We start from the raw sequence: 21,044 nt of genomic DNA on the forward strand, positions 1-21,044 counted from the left end.
AAGATAGGCAGACAATAAAAAGCACATTGTTGCACGCCTGCCAGGATTTGTTTATTATACAAAGGCTAATATATATAGATAGATAGATATAGATATATACACACATAGTTTACTAATAAGTCATTTGATTTGGTTCAGAAGATGGTTACTTTCCTGAGGCTTCCTCTCAAGCCTGCTCTCCTTGAGAAAACAAACTGGTTTCAGACTGTCATCTAACGGTAGAAGCAAAAAAGGATAGATTCGTATTAGGGTGCACAAAATAAGTATTGACAATTGATATAACAAGGGACAGGCTACCAGTTTTTGAGAGAGTAATCATAAACATCATTTATGGGGCTATTTATTTGTTCATGTAACATTAAGTTTTTCATAATAAACATGCTATTTCTAAAGTGTATTATAAAGCTTGTTTGTTTTCTTCCTCCTAGTTTTTAAAGCAGAAACAGAAACTCCTCTTGACTTTCCTAGTGAACAAAACAACACTACAAATTTTTAGAAAAGGAAATATTTCTTATTCCTATTTATACCTTAAATTTGCATACTGCTTTATAGCTTACAAAGAATTCCCACCAGCATTTTCTCTTTATTTAGTTTTTCATTTATTTTTATTAGTTGGAGGCTAATTACAATATGGTAGTGGTTTTTGCCATTTTCTCTTTTGATCTCTATTTGAACCCTATAAAGCTGGTGTAATTACAACCCTTTACTTTTGTTCCTAAAGGCACAAAAAGTTTGAGTAAAATACTTATCTACAATTGCTTTCATAAAAAGCTACACTAAGAGATCTAGAACCTACATCTAGTGTGTCTCTTAGCCACTGCCTCTTCCACTACATTCTTAGATGTGAAAGCAGCATTTAAATTCCAAACACACCAAAATGTTTGGAGCTGTGTGTGTGTGTGTGTGTGTGTGTGTGTGTGTTTCCTTACCATATTTCTTATGATACAAGTGTATTCCAAGCATACCCACTTATTCAGAACTAAAGGTTTATATAAACAATATAGCATAAGAAAGTAAAGAATTAATTATGTTCTGCTATACAGCTCTTCTAAGACGACTTTTAAATAATCCTATCTCTTACTAGGAATCTTTACAACCTCTTTCAGGCATTCTTTTTTTTCCCAGAAACCATATCCTAAGGACTTAAACTTTGAGAAAAAAGAGTATTTTCTTGTCCTCCACTCTTCCTCAATTCCCATATTTCTTTCTTCCCCCATCCTACTTTTACTTTATATCTTTAGATCTTCCTTTAACTCTTCTATAATAATTAACTAAAACACACTTTCATTGTACTTATAAATATGCTTATTCAAGAGTTTATTTTTTAATCTTATTTTTTAAAGGGGGTAACAAAAATAATTTGTATATTCTTTCCAAGATACTATTAAAAAAACAAAAAACCTCTAAAATTTTTTAAAAGGTGATTGTAATTAACTGTGTATCATAAACTTTTTCTTGTAATGTTTTTATATGCATACATAAAATTTTTTAAAGATATAGGATTAGAAAGGAATCCAACTACAATGAAAAACAGCTCAATATCATATAAAACCAATTACGCTTAAACAGTAAACTACCACAAATGTATGGATGTAAATGCCAGTTAAGAATCTCAATTTCAAAAACCTTCAAAAAACAAAAGTTGAAATAATAATGCCGACTAGCTAATGCTTTAATATCACCAATTGTTGTATGACAATAACCCTACAAGGTAAGTACTGCTGTCATCATGACTGATACCTGAGAGGCTTAAAGAAGCTAAGTGAAGTACCCAAGGTGACACAGCTTCCAATAGCAGAGCCAAGTCACAGGCCTTTCTTCAAGGCCCAAATTCCTAACCATGTATCCCTTCTCATTACCACAGGCACCATCCCAAATTCAGGTCTTCTCTTCTCGCATTACTAGCCACTATAATGGTTTCTCCAACTCTTGGGTCTTTTTCCATACATTTCAACCTGCACAGACACTCCACTGCCCACATGACTGAGCCCAGGTTCTTAATCAGAAATTCAAGACCCTCATCAAGACACCCTTCTCTTAACAAATGAACCACAGAAACAGAAGGCCTACATTTAGCTACTATGTACACCACATTCTCCTACCACTTCCATCCCTCACTGGAGTCATTAGTTCTGACTCAAATGCCATCTGCTGTCGACCACTGCCACCTGTTCAAATTCCACTCAAATTTCCAAGTATAGGTCAAACACAATCTCAGAGAAGCCTTCCATCTCCAGCCAGAAATAATCTTTTCACCCTCTGCATTATTATAACTCTATATTTATAGCAATACAATTATTAAATATGTCCATGAAATGTAATTATTCATGCCACAGAAAGCTTTTTTTCTCCAATTTCTCAAGTATGTTATGCTCATCTCACCATCAAACCTATGCCGTATTCACCACCTGAAACATTCTTCTCACTCCATTTTCTTTGGCTAACTCTTACTTGTCCTTCAAGTCTCAGTTCAGAGGAGACTTTCTCTGGAGAACCTTGCTTCACTGCCTCCACCTTAGACACCACCTCCTCATAGCCCAGAGGAGTTAACTGGCTGTTTACCTGTCTGTCTCCCCACTAGACTAAATCTCATCACAGACTCCATTAACTTTGCTCACAGATGTATTTCAGCATCTAACATAGTGCCTGGCATGTGGCTGGAACAATTTTAATGAATTTACAGTTAAACTTCCCTTATTACACTGATTAATCCAGAGACAAACTTCAAAGTGTAGGACTGTGCAATTGGTGTTTCTAATTAAATAACTTTTGGATGAAATAATTCTTGTGGTATACGGGCTATATTAACTGAGTTCTCAAACAATATGGACTGAACTGCAAAACAGTATAAATGTGAAAACTTGACAATGTCTCATAAACAAGGATAATCATTTCAAATTCATTTGAATGGTTAAAACTTATAACTGATTCAAACCTACAAGGTTTGCTTGAATTATTACAAATCATTTTCTCATTGAAAGTTGCAGCTACCTACATTCCTCAATTATTATTCATCTGCACTATAAAGCTCTACACACTCCAAGTTACCTGGACTCTTCGCTATCCATGCCCATTCTCAGCACTGTTCTAATGCGTCAGTTGCTGCTCACGAGCCGACCCATTTCTGACACTTTAAATCCTTCACTCTCCCACGATAAAGCTTTTCTCTTCCTCCTACAATCCATAAAATTACCTTATGTTTTTAAAATAATAATTATAGTCCACTTCTTCCACAAGTCTCTCTTCACTGAAAGCCTAATTCAGGTTTAGCTTTAATTCATACATCTATGAGTTCATTCATTCATGAGCACCTGTCTCATGGCAAACACTACGCATGGTTCAGCTGGTAAAGAATCTGCCTGCAATGCAGGAGACCTGGGTTCAATCCCTGGGTTGGGAAGATCCCCTAGAGAAGGGAAAGGCTACCCACTCCTGTATTCTGGCGTAGAGAATTCCATGGACTATAGAGTCCATGGGGTCACAAAGAGTCAGACATAACTGAGCAACTTTCACTTTCACATAAGAGTTATATAAATTTCAGGGAGGTGTTAATATCTGATAAAGGCCTGATAAGATGCAGGATCATTAATAATTATTAATAAGACACAAGAACAAGATTAGAACATAAAAGCTGAAACTTAGTAAAATATTTACATTATATGGAAACCAAAGAATTTATCATATTTCAAAAAAAAAAAGAAGAAAAGAACATTCCAGCAGTAAAAGGTACAAAAGATAAAGAGACAATTCAAAGAACACAAAGGGCCCTAAAAAAAATGTAAGATACTGTATTTTACTAATTAAAAAACAGCTAGTTAAAATAATGATATTCCTTTATATCTGTTCTGTAGAACAAAAGCTCTCACCACCAGCATTCAAAAGGACATATCTTGCTATAAGATATTAACTAAGACAGTTTTTCTAGAGAACAATCTGGCAAGTAAAAATAATATGCACTTTTTGATCCAGAGATTCTACTTCTATGACTATTATCCCAGGAAAACAAAAGATGCATTACAAAATGTATGTATACATCTTATGTGTTGTTGTTAAGTCACTAAGTCATGTCCGACTCTTCGCAACCCCATGGACTGTAGCCCAACAGGCTCCTCTGTCGACAGGATTTCCCAGGCAAGAATACTGGAGTGGCATTATCAGAGAAATGCAAATCAAAACCACAATAAGGTACCATTACACACCAGTCAGAATGGCTGCTATCCAAAAGTCTACAAGCAATAAATGCTGGAGAGGGTGTGGAGAAAAGGGAACCCTCTTACACTGTTGGTGGGAATGCAAACTAGTACAGCCACTATGGAGAACAGTGTGGAGATTCCTTAAAAAACTGGAAATAGAACTGCCATATGACCCAGCAATCCCACTCATGGGCATACACACCGAGGAAATCAGATCTGAAAGAGACACGTGCACCCCAATGTTCATCACAGCACTATTTATAATACCCAGGACATGGAAGTAACCTAGATGCCCATCAGCAGACGAATGGATAAGGAAGCTGTGGTACATATACACTATGGACTATTACTCAGCCATTAAAAAGAATTCATTTGAATCAGTTCTAATGAGATGGATGAAACTGGAGTCCATTAAACGGAGTGAAGTAAGCCAGAAAGATAAACACCAATGCTGTATACTAACGCATATATATGAAATTTAAAAAGATGGTAATGATAACCCTATATGCAAAACAGAAAAAGAGACACAAATGTACAGAACAGACTTTTGGACTCTGTGAGAGAAGGGGAGGGTGGGATGTTCTGAGAGAATAGCATTGAAACAAGTATACTATCAAGGGTGAAATAGATCACCAGTCCAGGTTGGATGCATGAGACAAGTGCTCAGGGCTGGTGCACTGGGAAGACCCAGAGGGATGGGGTGGGGAGGGAGGCGGGAGGGGGGATCGGGAAGGGTAGAACATGTAAATCCATGGCTGATTCATGTCAATGTATGGCAAAAACCACTATAATACTGTAAAGTAATTAGCCTCCAACTAATAAAAATAAATGGGGGAAAAAAAGAATACTGGAGTGGTATGCCATTTTCTTCTGCAGGGGATCGTTCTGACCCAAGGATTGAACCCATGTCTCCTTTATTAGAAAGCAGATTCTATACCACTGAGCTATCAGGTAAAAGAGCTTCATTGCAGAATTATTTATAATAATAAAAAAAAACCCCACAAGTCCACTGATTACGGATACAATAAATGTATCTAGCCATTTGGGAAACTATGTAGCAGTTAAAAGAGACAAGGAAAAACTTGTGCTAACATAATGATACATTATTACAAGAAAGAAAAACACTATTAGAATAGTATGAACATATTGAAACATTTCATACTAGAATCAACCCTGTGACATTATTACATGGTTAACAGTGAATCCACTCTGTTATTTTTATATTATTTCCAAACTTGTCAAGACTGTGGCCGAAAACTTGGGGACTAAATTATCCTACCAGGCCACTCCAGCTCTAATATTCTTTAATTCTAAGAACCTTTCACACATAGAGCTTAAACAAGGTGTTCTTACAAGGCCCCAGTGGGTCTTCCCTACATGTTTAAGTGCCCTCTATCAAAATGCAACATGCAAATGCTAAAGTGTCCAAAATCCTAAATCCATGATGCAAAGCCTGAGTTAACACTATCCTCCTGACTATCATGACAATTCATGTTGCATACATACATTTATATTCAATAGAAATCATAGATACAATTATCTCTTACCTCAATAATACCATAAAGACCATTAAATCTTGGGGATAAAAAAAGTAAGAAAGATACTACAACCCCTTGAACATTTAAAGAGATGAACAACAACAAATTTTGCTTATATGATACGCAATCTAAAAATACTAACTATAAATCAAACTATTGGAGACAATCAGAGACCACCATGTGGCCTCGTGTAGTGGACACACCTGGGATGTGGAGTCAGAGGACCTGGGGATAAAGACCATTTTTCTTGGCTCCAGAATCCAAGCAAATCTAATAGCCTATCTCATTTATAAAATGAACAGGGGTATAATAGATGTACTATATACATATATGTATGTGTGTGTGTGTGTGTGTGTGTGTGTATACACACACACATGTGCATGCATGCTCAGTTGTGTCTGACTCTTTGCTACCTCATGGACTGTAGCCCACAGGCTCCTCTGTCCATGGAATTCTCCAGGCGAGAATAATGGATTGGGTTGCCATTCCCTTCTCCAGGGGATCTTCCCAACCCAGGGATCAAACCTAGATCTCCTGTATTATAGGCGGATTCTTTACTGTCTAAACCATAGGGGAAATAAACCTATAAAACATGTAAAATGTGCCTAATATAGTGCCTGAGACAAAAAAAGGTTCTCAAATACTTGTCTAGTGGAAAAGGTGCATCACTATCACTTTGATTGAGGTATCCCGTCTGTTCCCCTCAATTTTTGTAATACTGCATGTATAACCATCCTATTTAATCTTGATACTGCAATGTTAGAAAGGGGTTTCCGGCCCCTTAAAGGTCTACTTGTTGACATATTCCTTTCCACTATAAATATACAAAAGTGTGTCATCTCAAAAACTCAAAGAGGGAGGAAGCATACTTACAAAGCATACCCCCCAAACTCCGGGCTGCTGTCCTCTGAGCTCAGAGCTCTTCTTAGGCACGTATGTCTGCCTCTTATCATTTCTTCATGAGGTTCAGGGCAAGAGGCCTAGTCAAGTGGAGGATCTTTGGCTGCCCCTACACTTTCCCCAAACCACCTACAGATAAATGAAACAAGGAGTAAAACACACCTACAACCTTAAAAATTTTTAAGCAGTTATTGATAAAGTAAGCTCACCCTATGGACAGTTTGTGCTCATGGCAGAGAATAAATCACATCAGAGAACAGAGAAATTGCTTCTTGGATCATGCAAACGCTCCACTGAAGTCACAGGAATTCTTCACATCCAAGTGCCCAGCCAGCATACTCCTCGCTGGGGACTTCCGCCCATCCCTGGTCAACCCTTAGTCTGGCTAGATCATGCTGCAGTGTGAACTGTAGCCCAAGTCTAACCAGAAGTACTATCCCTAAGTCTATTAGTGGGTAAATTAATTAAGGCAGGTAATGAATTTAACATATTATTTCTGAATTTAATGGCCCTAATGTATTCTAAGCCAGTAAATGAACTACACACTAGCACTCCTAAAGGAAATACTTTATAAACTGCCCAGCTCTTCCAACACTTAGTACAGCAATTAAATAAGTAAAAATAAAATGCCCTTGGTTGTAAGATCTGTGGATAGAAATATTCTCAATTCTTTGTGACTCCTTTCAAAGCAGCCTGTAAGAATCCACAGAAAATTATCCATAAAATTGTTAACTGTCCACATAAAAAGCAGATCACAATACATCTATAAATCACTCCAAGAGGAAAAAAAATAAAAAAGGTATTCTCTTAGTCAAAATAAACAGTCAAGAGAGTCCAAAGTGACCCAGAGATCCTGCAGTAGCAGACAGGACGTAGGCATGATGCATAGCCAACTCTTTCAACAAAACAGCAACCTTCATTCTATGAGTCATGGACACACACAAATTTCTGTGCCAACATGAAACTACCAAAATGTTAAGTTTCAAGCCATGCTGTCAACTACAGCAGTCACTAGCCGAAAGTGGCTAAAGTGCTATAAACATAAAATACACAGAACATTTAGTCCATTTTTTTTGTTATTTTAGGATGTGAAATATCTCCAGTTTCGTTCTGACTTCATGTTGAGAGATGAAAACATTTTGGATACATCGTGTCAAAAAAATGACTTAAAGTAATTTCACCAGCTCCTTTTTACTTTAGTGTGGGTACTAAAAAAATTTAAACTTGCATGTGTGGCTTACACTGTGTGTCTATGGGCACAGCTCTGTATAAAGAAAAAAGTAACAAACACTGAGCCCTCCCTGGGGGCTAGGCCCTGGGTTAGATACTTGACATGATACTTGGCTGCAAAGCGGTTTTATAGAATGTCCGCAGAAGCGACTGAGCTCCATCAAGCCTCTGAGGGAGCGGCTGGAATTCAAGGTCAGGTGTTCACAGGAAATAAACTCCTGGAAGGGACTATTAACAGCTGACGCTGAGGCAACTTCCATGTTGGCAAAGGAAGACAAGGCACTGGTATAGACAGCGCTCCCGCGGGTAGCAAGTTTTTGTGACTCCAAAACCGGTACGAAGCGTCCAATTACCTCCCAGGCCAGGCAACGCACAAGCCAGGAGGCCGCCCCCCTGGACAGCTCAATCTTCACAGCTGTTAGCCACAGCACGCGCTGTGCTCTCGAAAAGAAGACAACCAAGTTCGAACTCCCCGTATAATTTGACCAGGACCTGACTTGTGGACACGCATGCCGAGGGAAGGGGGGCGTGGGGATGCCGGGCACGCCGTCTCCCCAGCTTCGCCACAGACCCGACCCGCCCCCGGCCCCAGCCCAGGGCTTCCGCGCAGCTCCGGCGTCCCGACCCCCGGGACCAGGGCAAGCGGGACCCAAAACGTCAAGACACGACAGGGAATTGGTAAGGGAAGGGCGAGGGGCGGCTGAGGGAAGCTACCTGAACTAGAAGAGGACCCCAGGTCCTTAACGCCGGGTCATTGCCGAGGCCCCACCCGGCTCCCGCGGCCACCGGCGACCCAAGAAGGTGTAACTGACCAGACGCAGCGACACAACCGACTCCGCTCTCCCCAGACTCGCAGCTATGGCAACTTGAACTAGCCGCCCAGCCGCGGCGAAGGTACAGGGCCCCGCTGCTCCCGCTTGGCCCTCTGGGAGTTGTAGTCCACCTCCTCCTCAAGAGCAAGGAGTTACTAGGAGAGAGAGACTCAAGGAGAAACTGCATTTCCCATGATGCCTTATGACTGGTCTTGCGGTTGACTTTCCCGGAAGAGGCCGGATTAGCGGGCACCTGAGTCCTTTGGCGGCGCCCTCTTGCTCTGTTCTTTTTGTTAAAGTGCCAGTAGCCGCTGTAAGAGACAACCCCCAGAGAAAGAATTAAGAGAGCTGCTTTTGCCCTCACTGTAGCATCATCAGAACAGTCTAAATTATTCATTTAATATAACAACAAAAAAAATCTAAGTAGTTGTAATACACAAACTATGTTTCTTTCACTCTGTGGGGAACAGGGAAGTGTAATTTCCAACAGTGAGATGGGAAAATCCGCTCTATACCAGGACCCAACACCCGTTTCTGAAGGCTCACAAATTCTCAGAACTGAAAGGGAACAGTGAAGATTAACTAATCAAATCCTTTGGCCTGGAAAGAGTAAATGGCGCGACTGAAGCCGCACGGTTCACGAATGGCAAACCCCAAGTGTATGCGGCTGTCACGTCATGGCTGCTGCTACCTTCGGCGCAGGCTGTCATTTCTTCAGTCGTTCTAGAACGTGAGAGAGATATATTCCACTACAGATGTCGGTTTCAGTAATAAAAAGGTGAAAAAACCTTCAACAAATAATTGAACTCTGGAAATGCTATTGCTGCTGTTGCTGTCGCTGCAGTCGTGTCCGACTCTGTGCGACCCCATAGACGGCAGCCCACCGGGCTCCCCCGTCCCTGGGATTCTCCAGGCAAGAACACTGGAGTGGGTTGCCATTTCCTTCTCCAATGCATGAAAGTGAAGTCTCTCATTCGTGTCCGACTCTTCGCGACCCCATGGACTGCAGCCCACCAGGCTCCTCCATCCATGGGATTTTCCAGGCAAGAGTACTAGAGTGGGTTGCCATTTCCTGCTCCAGGAAATGCTATTGAAGAAGACCATTAATTCTTCCCTCCTCAAAGCTAAAATCAAATCTTATTTTATCTGTGAAATTTTTCCTGGCTACCTCCAGTAAAGCTAAATCACATTTCTAAACTACACTGTTTCCTTATTCTAATAATTCTGTACTTTAATCCCATCCCAGTTGATCTCCTCCACTAGACTCTAGGGCTTTCCCGGTGGCTCAGCTGGTAAAGAATCTGCCTGCAATGTGAGAGACCTGGATTTGATCCGGGGTTGGGAAGATCCCCTGGAGAAGGGAAAAGCTACCCACTCCAGTATTCTGGCCTAGAGAATTTCATGGACTGTATAGTCTTGGAGTTGCAAAGAGTTGGACACCACTGAGCGACTCTCACTAGATTCTAAGCCTTTCAAACACAGAGTCCTAATCTTTTTAAATTTTTATCTCTCTTCTCCGCCTTTCCTCACTGAACATTCTCCCTTTGTCTCTTTCTCTCCCCCACCCCCACCTCATGCTTGTGTGCGTACACACAAGCACACAAAATAATACTATGTCACAATTATTCAAATATTTTCTCTGGCCCACACTGAGAGGTAAAGTTTATTTTATATTCAGTTTGGATATAAAATAATTCTTCTAAAGATCTACCTATGTATTTGCATATATCTTCAAGCTGTTTGCTGAAAGTTGTATTCAAGAATGTGCTCCACCTGATACTGAAACTAAGGTAATTCACAACAGCCTTAAGCTTTCCCCAAATGCACGTGGGAGCATAATAATAACTCCATTGATTTGCTAACATTTTAATTTTTCAACACAAATGCATTCATCTAACTCAGCAAATATATGTTGAATCTTTCTATGAACCAGATATTTTACTAGGCCCTGAAGATTCAGTAAAAAAAAAAAGAGAGAGGATAAACTACATCATCTCTGCCCACATGTTGCTCAGAGTGAAGTGAGGGAAATAGATTATGAAACAAATTATTACAAACCCAGATGAGACTAATGCATAGGCTTCTATCAGTTCAGTTCAGTCACTCAGTCATGTCTGACTCTTTGCAACCCATGGACTGCAGCACGCCAGGCCTCCCTGTCCATAACCAACTCCCAGAATTTACTGAAACTCATGTCCATTGAGTTGGTGATGCCTTCCAACCATCTCATCCACTGTCGTCCCCTTCCCTTCCCACCTTCAATCTTTCCCTGCATCAGGGTCTTTTCAAATGAGTCAGTTCTTCACATCAGGTGGCCAAAATATTGGAGTGTCAGCTTCAGCATCAGTCCTTCCAATGAATATTCAGGACTGATTTCCTTTAAGATGGACTGGTTTGATCTCCTAGCAGTCCAAGGGACTCTCAAAAGTCTCCTCCAACATCACAATTCAAAAGCATCAATTCTTCAACACTCAACTTTCTTTACAGTCCAACTCTCACATCCATACACAACTACTGGAAGAACCATAGCTTTGACTAGGTGGACCTTTGTTAGCGAAGCAATGTCTCTGCTTTTTAACATGCTGTCTAGATTCGTCATAACTTTTCTTCCAAGGAGCAAGCGTGTTTTAATTTCATGTTTGCAGTCACCATCTGCAGTGATTTTGGAGCCCCCCAAAATAAACTCAGCCACTGTTGTCACTGTTTCCCCATCTATTTGCCATGAAGTGATAGGACAAGATGACATGATCTTAGTTTTCTGAATATTCAGTTTTAAGCGAACTTTTTCACTCTCCTCTTTCACTTTCATCAAGAGGCTCTTTAGTTCTTCTTCACTTTCTGCCATAAGGGTGGTGTCATCTGCATATCTGAGGTTATTGATATTTCTCCCGGCAATCTTGATTCCAGTTTGTGCTTCATCCAGTCCAGCATTTCTCATGATGTACTCTGCATATAAGTTACATAAGCAGGGTGACAATATACATCCTTGATGTATTCCTTTCCCAATTTGGAACCAATCTGCAGTTCCATGTCTAGTTCTAGCTGTTGTTTCTTGACCTGCATACGGATTTCTCAGGAGGCAGATCAGGTGGTCTCATATTCCCGTCTCTTGAAGAACTTTCCACAGTTTGTTGTGATCCACAAAGTCAAAGGCATAGTCAATAAAGCAGAAGTAGATATTTTTCTGGAACTCTCTCATTTTTTCGGTGATCCAACAGATGTTAGCATAGACATAAAAGAGACACTTCCTAATGAACTGATGTCTGATCAACTGCAGGAAGACTGACTACCAAAAAAGCTAATGAAATCTTGAGGTGCATTAATAAAAACTTATTTTTCCAAACTTTTCTTCACTGGTTCAATCATATTTAGAAAATGGGATAAAATTCTGGGGACCCCATTTTTAAAGTGATATTAACAAAATAACACAAATTCAGAGGATACAATTTGGACTTACGGATAAAGAATCAGCACTGAGTTCATTATAACAAAGAAATTTTAAAATACATTATTAAATTTATAGCAGCTTTCTATCATATAGTGTGCTCTCAATGCACCAGTATGCTACATGCCATCCAGAAAAAATAGTGAAGTCAGATCATAGACTCTTTCTCGTTCTCAGCAAAAGACATGAAATAAAATAAAGCCAATAAATAAATGCGATTTTACACAAAATGTGCCTTGTAACTCCCAACTGACCTTTAATGCTTTTAATTGATATGACAGGCACACATTATCCAACCCCAAAACCACAGGTAAACTGAACCATCTGAATTCAGGATTGGAAAAACCCACAAGAATTATCACCTGCAGTACGTAGTTTTTTTCACAATGTTAATAGAGGCACAGAGAGGTTACCTGATGTATTGGGTTTGCTAGGACTGCCATAATAAAACACCACAGAATGAGTGGCTGCGACAGCAGAAATTGATTTCTCACAGCTCCAAGTCCAAATCGAGGCAGCAGCAGGTTCAGATCCTCCTGAAGCCTCTTTCTTTGGCCTGCAGCTATCGCCTTCTCTGTGTGTCCTCACGTGCCTTTTCACTGTGCAGGCAGTTAGTTACCTGGAGCCTTTCTTCTTAGAAAGACACTAGTCACATTGGACTAGGGCCCCACCCTTATAACCTCATTAAACCATCCCCAGGTGGTTTAATGAGCAACTAACACACACAAACCTTAATTACCTCCTCAAAGGCTCTGTCTTCAAAGATCATAACACTGAAGGCTCAGTTCAGTTCAGTTGCTCAGTTGTGTCCGACTCTTTCCAGCCCCACAGAATGCAGCATGCCAGGCCTCCCTGTCCATCACAAACTCCCGAAGTTTACTCAAACTCATGTCCATCGAGTCAGTGATGCAATTCAATCTCATCCTCTGTCATCCCCTTCTCCTCCTGCCTTCAGTCTTTCCCAGCATCAGGGTTTTTTCCAATGAGTCAGTTTTTCACATCAGATCGCCAAAGTATTGAGTTTCAGCTTCACCATCAGTCCTTCCAATGAATATTCAGAACTGATTTCCTTTAAGATTGACTGGTTGGTTACCACTTCAATATATGGCACAAGGGAAGGAAGAAAGCACAATTCAATGCATAACACATTTCTCTAAAACTGTACCTCTGAAAGATTACTGGCATCAGTGACCCTCCCACCACCCAATATTTTGATAAAATTAGATGTGGTGGATATTTTTAAGAGGGTAACAGGAAGGCCAGAGGTCTGCAAGCAGCAGAAGGAAATAAACTGTAGGTGGAAGACTATTTTTTTCCTTCTCTACACTAAATTAAAAGAGGCTTCTTTTAATTCTGTGTTAACGACACCTGGTTCTGCCTCAAGCTAACCAATGTGTTTTTCTTACAGAGATATTTTTCTTAAGCTATGTTAATGAAACTATGTATTTGCTTTGGAATCTGCTTTTATTCAAAACAGTTCAAAAAGAAAAAAGACTAACTTTTTTCTTTTCTCAAACTGTGAGCTTCCAGATATTCAAGTTTTAGAAAAGGCAGAGAAACCAGAGATCAAATTGCCAACATCCGCTGGATCATCGAAAAAGCAAGAGAGTCCCAGAAAAATATCTATTTATGCTTTATTGACTATGCCAAACCCTTTGACAAAACAAACTCTGGAAAATTCTTAAAGAGATGGGAATAGCAGACCACCTGACCTGCCTCTTGAGAAATCTATATGCAGATCAGGAAGCAACAGTTAGAACTGGACATGGAACAACAGACTGTTCCAAATAGGGAAAGGAGTACATCAAGGCTGTTTATTGTCACCCTGCTTATTGAACTTGTATGCAGAGTACATCATGAGAAACGCTGGGCTGGATGAAGCACAAACTGGAATAAATATCAATAACCTCAGATATGCAGATGACACCACCCTTATGGCAGAAAGTGAAGAAGAACTAAAGAACCTCTTGATGAAAGTGAAAGAGGAGAGTGAAAAAGTTGGCTTAAAACTCAACATTCAGAAAACTTAAGATCATGGCATCTGGTCCCATCACTTCATGGCAAATAGATGGGGAAACAGTGACAACAGTGGCTAAGTTTATTTTGGGGGGCTCCAAAATCACTGCAGATGGTGACTGCAGACATAAAATTAAAACACACTTGCTCCTCGGAAGAAAAGCTATGACCAACCTAGACACCGTATTAAAAGCAGAGACATTGCTTCACCAACAAAGGTCCGTCTAGTCAAGGCTATGGTTTCTCCAATAGTCATGTATGGATGTAAGAGCTGGACTATAAAGAAAGTCGAGCAACAAAGAATTGATATTTTGAACTATGGTGTGGGAGGAGACTTTTGAGAGTCCCTTGGACTGCAAGGAGACCCAACCAGTCCATCCTAAAGAAGATCAGTCCTGAATATTCATTGGAAGGACTGATGCTGAAGCTGAAACTCCAATATTTTGGCCACCTGATGTGAAGAACTGACTCATTTGAAAAGACCCCAATGCTGGGAAAGATTGAGGGCAGGAGGAGAAGGGGACAACAGAGGGTGAGATGGTTGGATGGCATCACCGACTCAATGGACATGAGTTTGAGTAAGCTCCAGGAGTTGGTGATGGACAGGGAAGCCTGGCGTGCTGTAGTCCATGGGTCGCAGAGTCAGATTTGATGGAGCGACTGAACTAAACTGAAGTGAACTGGGCTGATAATGACTCAACAAACCAGTATTCATGTCAATTGTTTCATGGCCAGGGGATGACACACCTCTAGAGCCATCCTATCTCAACAATGCATATTATGGGAGCAGGACCTGGTGAAACTCCCTCAGCCTTCACAGGGGTCTCTCTTATCTGACTAACAGTTTCCTAAGAGACATGGAACAGCTCGCTAAAAACTAGCAAGGAGGCACTTTTCTGTCCCCTTCTGATGTCTATGTCAGAAGCTTTCCCTATCTCTAGTATACTCTGAAAAAACTTCGCTACACAAAAAGCTCCAAGTACTCAAGCCTCTTCTCTCACCCTGGATCAAACTCCCCTCCTCTGGAGGTCAAAATCCCAGCATAACGCATGCTTGCATCAGCAACCTTGCATTGTTTACATACCTCACCCACGTGCAATACTAAGTCACTTCACTCCTGTCTGATTCTCTGCGACCCTGTGAACTGTTACCCACCAGGCTCCTCTGTCCATGGAATTCCCCAGGCAAGAATCCTGGAGTGAATTGCCATTCCCTCCTCCAGGGATCTTTCTGACTCGGGAATTGAACCCAAGTCTCTTATGTCTCCTGCATTGGCAGACAGACTCTTTAGCCCTAGCGCCACCTGGGAAGGCCTTACTTCACCCACATTGCGCCCTTACTGGGAATGATCCTACCCACAGCACTGGGACCCTGAAGACCTTGTTTATATTATATGAAGTCCCTACCTCTCTGACTATAGATGGCTGAACAAGGGGCAGATGCCTGAAATAATTGGGGCCAATTTATTCTCCTTATCCTTTAAAGCTAGGACACAAGAATTTCACTCATTGCCTGAATAGTCTTGATGTACAGGTACAAGCTGAGGTTGTCATAGTGAGGTGACCATCTTCAACAATGTTCAAGGAGAGATTGAAAACATCTGATGTGCAGAGAAAGAAACATATGAATAAAGCAGGAATAAACTGTGCAGTCCCAGAGGAAACACGCCTAAGAAAAGACAGCCTTGCTTCCTGACAACTAAGTTCCTGGTTCCAATCCCACTTGTACTGTTATGTGTTATCCCCGCTTGTATATCCTATATTTCTGATTCAGGATATACTAGAGGCAGTTAAAGGTGGTTAAATGCACAGATTCTAGAGCCAGCCCACTCAAGTTCGAATCTTAGCCATAATACCTATCTACAGTTTGACCTTGATGCTAAGAATAGTACCTAATGTGTAGGGTTGTTGTGAGGATAAAAGTCAATTAATGTGTGCAAAGGATTTAGCCCAGTGCCTAGCCCATAGTAAGCAGTCAATACAGGTTAGGTGATAGATAGTAAGATATCCTAAAATGTCAGTTCCATGAACATCGGGACAGTGTTTATTGCTTTGTCTAGGGCTTCCCTGGTAGCTCAGATGGTAAAGAGTCTGCCTGCAATGTGGGAGACCTGGGTTCAATCCCTGGGTCTGGAAGATCCCCTGGAGAAGGAAATGGCAACCTACTCCAGTATTCTTGCCTGGAAAGTCCCATGGAAGGAGGAGCCTGGCAGGCTACAGTCCATGGGGTCACAAAGAACAGGACATGACTGAAGGACTAACTAGTGCTTTGAATAAAGAATAGGTATTGCTGCCTTGTGATGACTTCCCTTTTGAAGCTTAAGATAAGTTCTACTGATTGAAATTCAAAGAACCTTGATAAAGATTACACTGGTGAAGCCTGTCCAGCTTGTGAGATCTGAGGTATTAACTCACATCGAGTTTTTTTAACAATTTCATCAAAAACACTTTGGAACCACGCCAAACACTAAACATCAAGATGGGATAATCAATAAAGAGGTCTCTGGGATGATGTTAGATCTGAAAGCATTGGTAGGATCCTCATAGCCTAGCTCACCTGGAATGGATAAGCCTACAGAAAGGAATACAGCTATTCTATAAGCTGCTGTGTGGCAGACACGGGTAGTGCTATTTCAAGTAGAAGGCACAGAAGTTGCATGCCACCCATACCTTGCCAATTCACACTACTGTGGAACAACAGCAGAAAACATTTCTATGTGACAAGAAAATATATTGGAAATACTAACCAATTTTCCCCACGTATTTTCTTGTCCATTTGGCTCCCTCACTCACATAGCCAGCTAAGCAGTGCTGTGTTCATGGCTCAGAGAAGGCATGTGACCACAGGAAGCAGAAAGGGAGAGCAAATGAAAGAAAAAGAAGAAGGGGGAAAAAAAGAATAGTCTCTTCTTGACTTTTGAGACTTCAGCCTAGAGATTCTCAGATAAGACTGGCTGATAACTTGTGGGGCCCAGTGCAAAATGACAGTATGGGGTCCTTTCAGAACAGAATCAGTCAGTTCAGTTCAGTCGCTCAGTCATGTCCGACTCTTTGCAACCCCATGAATCGTAGCACGCCAGGCCTCCCTGTCCATCACCAACTCCCGGAGTTTACTCAGACTCATGCCAGTCGAGTCGGTGATGCCATCCAGCCATCTCATCCTCTGTCATTCCCCTCTCCTCCTGCCTCTAATCCCTCCCAGCATCAGGGTCTTTTCCAATGAGTCAACTCTTCGCCTGAGGTGGCCAAAGTATTGGAGTTTCAGCTTCAGCATCAGTCCTTCCAATGAACAGCCAGGACTGATTCCCTTTAGGATGAGCTGGTTGGATCTCCTTGTTGTCCAAGGGACTCTCAGGAATCTTCTCCAACACCACAGGTCGAAAGTATCAATGTTTCGGTGCTCAGCTTTCTTCACAGTCCAACTGTCACATCCATACATGACCACTGGAAAAACCATAGCCTTGACCAGATGGACCTTTGCTGGCAAAGTAATGTCTCTGCTTTTTAATATGCTATCTAGGTTGGTCATAACTTTCCTTCCAAGGAGTGTCTTTTAATTTCATAGCTGAAGTCACCATCTGCAGTGATTTTGGAGCCCAAAAAAATGAAGTCTGACACTGTTTCCACTGTCAGATGAACTAAAAAGCCTCTTGATGAAAGTGAAAGAGGAGAGTGAAAAAGTTGGTTTAAAGCTCAACATTCAGAAAACTAAGATCATGGCATCTGGTCCCATCACTTCATGGGAAATAGATGGGGAGACAGTGGAAACAGTGTCAGAACTGAACAAGGATTTCTAAATGGCAATAGCAGAGGATTAAACTAAGACCGAGGTCTTTCTGAGTACAGGACCCTGTGCAGTTACACAAATTACAAACCCATGAAGCTACTAGCCCTGCTTTCAGAAAGGAGTTGTGCTATCAGCAAAAAATCTGGAAGCAAATATCATGAACAAGAGCAATGCCCTTCAGAAAAAAGTGATTCCTAACTGGAAATGTTATAAAAAAACAGAAGAAAGCCCTAGAATGGGAGACTGGAGGTGGACTGACCTGATGGTGTTGGAAGAAAGCTCACGTCCACAGAGCACTCACTCTGCACTCGAGCAAGTGCAGTTCACAGCCTGAAACTAGCTGTCCTGCCCATTGACATTAGGGAGGATGTCCCTTCAAAAGCAGCTTGCATCTTGCCTAATGATTTTCCAGCCCAAGTAATGACCATCTTGACCACTATACTTCACTTGGTTCTGTCCAGCCACCACAGATGGTCAAGTTCCATCATAATGTGCTTAGTCTCTCAGTTGTGTCTGATTCGTTGTGACCGCGTGGACTATATATAGTCAGCCACCCTCTCCCAACAACACAGGAGAAGAGTCTGCACATGGACATCACCAGATGGCCAACAGGGAAATCAGATTGATTATATTCTTTGCAGCCAAAGATGGAGAAGCTCTATACAGTCAGAAAAAAAAACAAGACTGGGAGCTGACTGTGGCTCAGATCATGAACTCCTTACTGAAAAATTCAGATTAAATTGAAGAAAGTAGGGAAAACCATTAGATCATTCAGGTATGACCTAAATCAAATCCCTTATGATTATACAATGGAAGTGAGAAATACATTTAAGGGACTAGATCTGATAGAGTGCCTGATGAATTATGGATGGAGGTTCATGACACTGTACAGGAGACAGGAAGCAAGACCATCCCCAAGAAAAAGAAATGCAAAAAAGCAAAATGGCTGTCTAAGGAGGTCTTACAAATAGCTGTGAAAACAAGAGAAGCAAAAAGCAAAGGAGAAAAGGAAAGATATTCCCATTTGAATGCAGAGTTCCAAAGAATAGCCAGGAGAGATAAGAAAGCCTTCCTCAGTGATCAGTGCAAAGAAATAGAGGAAAACAGTAGAATGGGAAAGACTAGAGATCTCTTCAAGAAAATTAGAGATACCAAGAGAACACTTCATGCAAAGATGGGCACAATAAAGGACAGAAATGGTAGGGACCTAACATAAGCAGAAGATATTAAGAAGAGGTAGCAAGAATACACAGAAAAACTATACCTAAAAAAGATCTTCACGACCTAGATAATCAGATGGTGTGATCACTCACCTAGAGCCAGACATCCTGGAACGAGAAGTCAAGTGGGCCTTAGGAAGCATCACCACAAACAAAGCTAGTGGAGGTGATGGAATTCCAGTTGAGCTCTTTCAAATCCTGAAAGATGATGCTGTGAAAGTGCTGCATTCAATATGCCAGCAAATTCAGAAAACTCAGCAGTAGCCACGGGACTGGAAAAGGTCCGTTTTCATTCCAATCCCAAAGAAAGGCAATGCCAAAGAATGCTCAAACTACCACACAATTGCAGTCATCTCACACGCTAGCAAAGTAATGCTCAAAATTCTCCAAGCCAGGCTTCAGCAATACGTGAACCGTGAACTTCCAGATATTCAAGCTGGATTCAGAAAAGGCAGAGATCAAATTGCCAACATCTGCTGGATCATTGACAAAGCAAGAGAGTACCAGAAAAACATCTATTTCTGCTTTATTGACTATGCCAAAGCCTTTAACAGGGTGGATCACAATAAACTGTGGAAAATTCTGGAAGAGATGGGAATAGCAGACCACCTGGCCTGCCTCTTGAGAAACCTATATACAGGTCAGGAAGCAACAGTTAGAACTGGATATGGAACAACAGACTGGTTCCAAATAGGAAAAGGAGTACATCAAGGCTGTATATTGTCACCCTGCTTATTTAACTTATATGTAGAGTACATCATGAGAAATGCTGGGCTGGAAGAAGCACAAGCTGGAATCAAGACTGCCGGGAGAAATATCAATAACCTCAGATATGCAGATGATACCACCCTTATAGCAGAAGGTGAAGAACTAAAGAGCCTCTTGATGAAAGTGAAAGAGAAGAGGAGAGTGAAAAAGTTGGCTTATAGCTCAACATTCAGAAAACTAAGATCATGGCATCTGGTCCCATTACTTCATGGCAAATAGATGGGGAAACAGTGGAAACAGTGGCTGACTTTATTTTCTTGGGCTCCAAAATCACTGCAGATGGTGACTGCAGACATGAAATTAAAAGATGCTTACTCCTTGGAAGGAAAGTTATGACCAGCCTAGACGGCATATTAAAAAGCAGACACATTACTTTGCCAACAAAATTCCATCTATTCAAGGCTATGGTTTTTCCAGTAGTCATATATGGATATGAGAGTTGGACTGTAAAGAAAGCTAAGTGCCGAAGAATTGATGCTTTTGAACTGTGATGCTGATGAGAGTCCCTTGGACTGCAAGGAGATCCAACCAGTCCATCCTAAAGGAGATAGGTCCTGGGTGTTGATTGGAAGGACTGATGCTGAAGCCGAAACTCCAGTATTTTGGCCACCTGATGCAAAGAGCTGACTCATTTGAAAAGACCCTGACACTGGGGAAGATTGAGGACAGGAGGAGAAGGGGATGACAGAGGATGAGATGGTTAGATGGCATCACCAACTCAATGGACATGAGTTTGAGTAAACTCCGGGAGTTGGTGATGGACAGGGAGTCCTGGCATGCTGCAGTCCATGGGGTCGCAAAGAGTTGGACACAACTGAGCAACTGAACTGAACTGAGTCTCCTCTGTCCATGCGGATTCTCCAGGCAACAATACTGGAATAGGTTGCCATTTCCTCCACCAAGGGATATTCCCGACCCAGGGATCGAATCCAGGTCTCCTGCATTGCAGGTGGATTCTTTACCTTCTGAGCCACCAGTGAAGCCCAGAGGACATCATAATGCCAGAGGACAGTTATAATTCATAAGAAGGAAGACAGAGCCCCAAGGTGAAATGCTATGCATAAGGTAAAAAAGAAATCCCCAACATCCTGATTTGTTAGGACTGAAGAGAACTACTCCAAACTCTCTCTGTACCA

The 21,044-nt window shown here is 41.3% G+C and overlaps 1 protein-coding gene across 9 annotated transcripts in view; it reads right to left on the reverse strand.

The window, feature by feature from the left end:
• The window catches only part of CEP128 (centrosomal protein 128), a 484,062-nt gene that overhangs the window by 430,903 nt on the left and 32,115 nt on the right, over positions 1-21,044 (reverse strand). For 3 of the 9 annotated variants that reach the window (XM_070469723.1, XM_070469721.1, XM_070469722.1), the window contains exons 1-2: positions 8,576-8,819; positions 6,605-6,760 (exon numbers count right to left, since the gene is read on the reverse strand). The exons of 4 other annotated variants lie outside the window; for them this stretch is intronic. The gene's annotated coding sequence lies outside the window, so the exon portion shown is untranslated. Of the gene's footprint in view, positions 1-6,604; positions 6,761-8,575; positions 8,820-21,044 lie in introns of those variants that run through there. 2 more of the 9 variants (XM_070469725.1, XM_070469724.1) reach the window with 1 other exon arrangement.

This window comes from Odocoileus virginianus, chromosome 6 (genome assembly GCF_023699985.2).
Source record: "Odocoileus virginianus isolate 20LAN1187 ecotype Illinois chromosome 6, Ovbor_1.2, whole genome shotgun sequence".
In the NCBI taxonomy this organism is placed as follows: domain Eukaryota; kingdom Metazoa; phylum Chordata; class Mammalia; order Artiodactyla; family Cervidae; genus Odocoileus; species Odocoileus virginianus.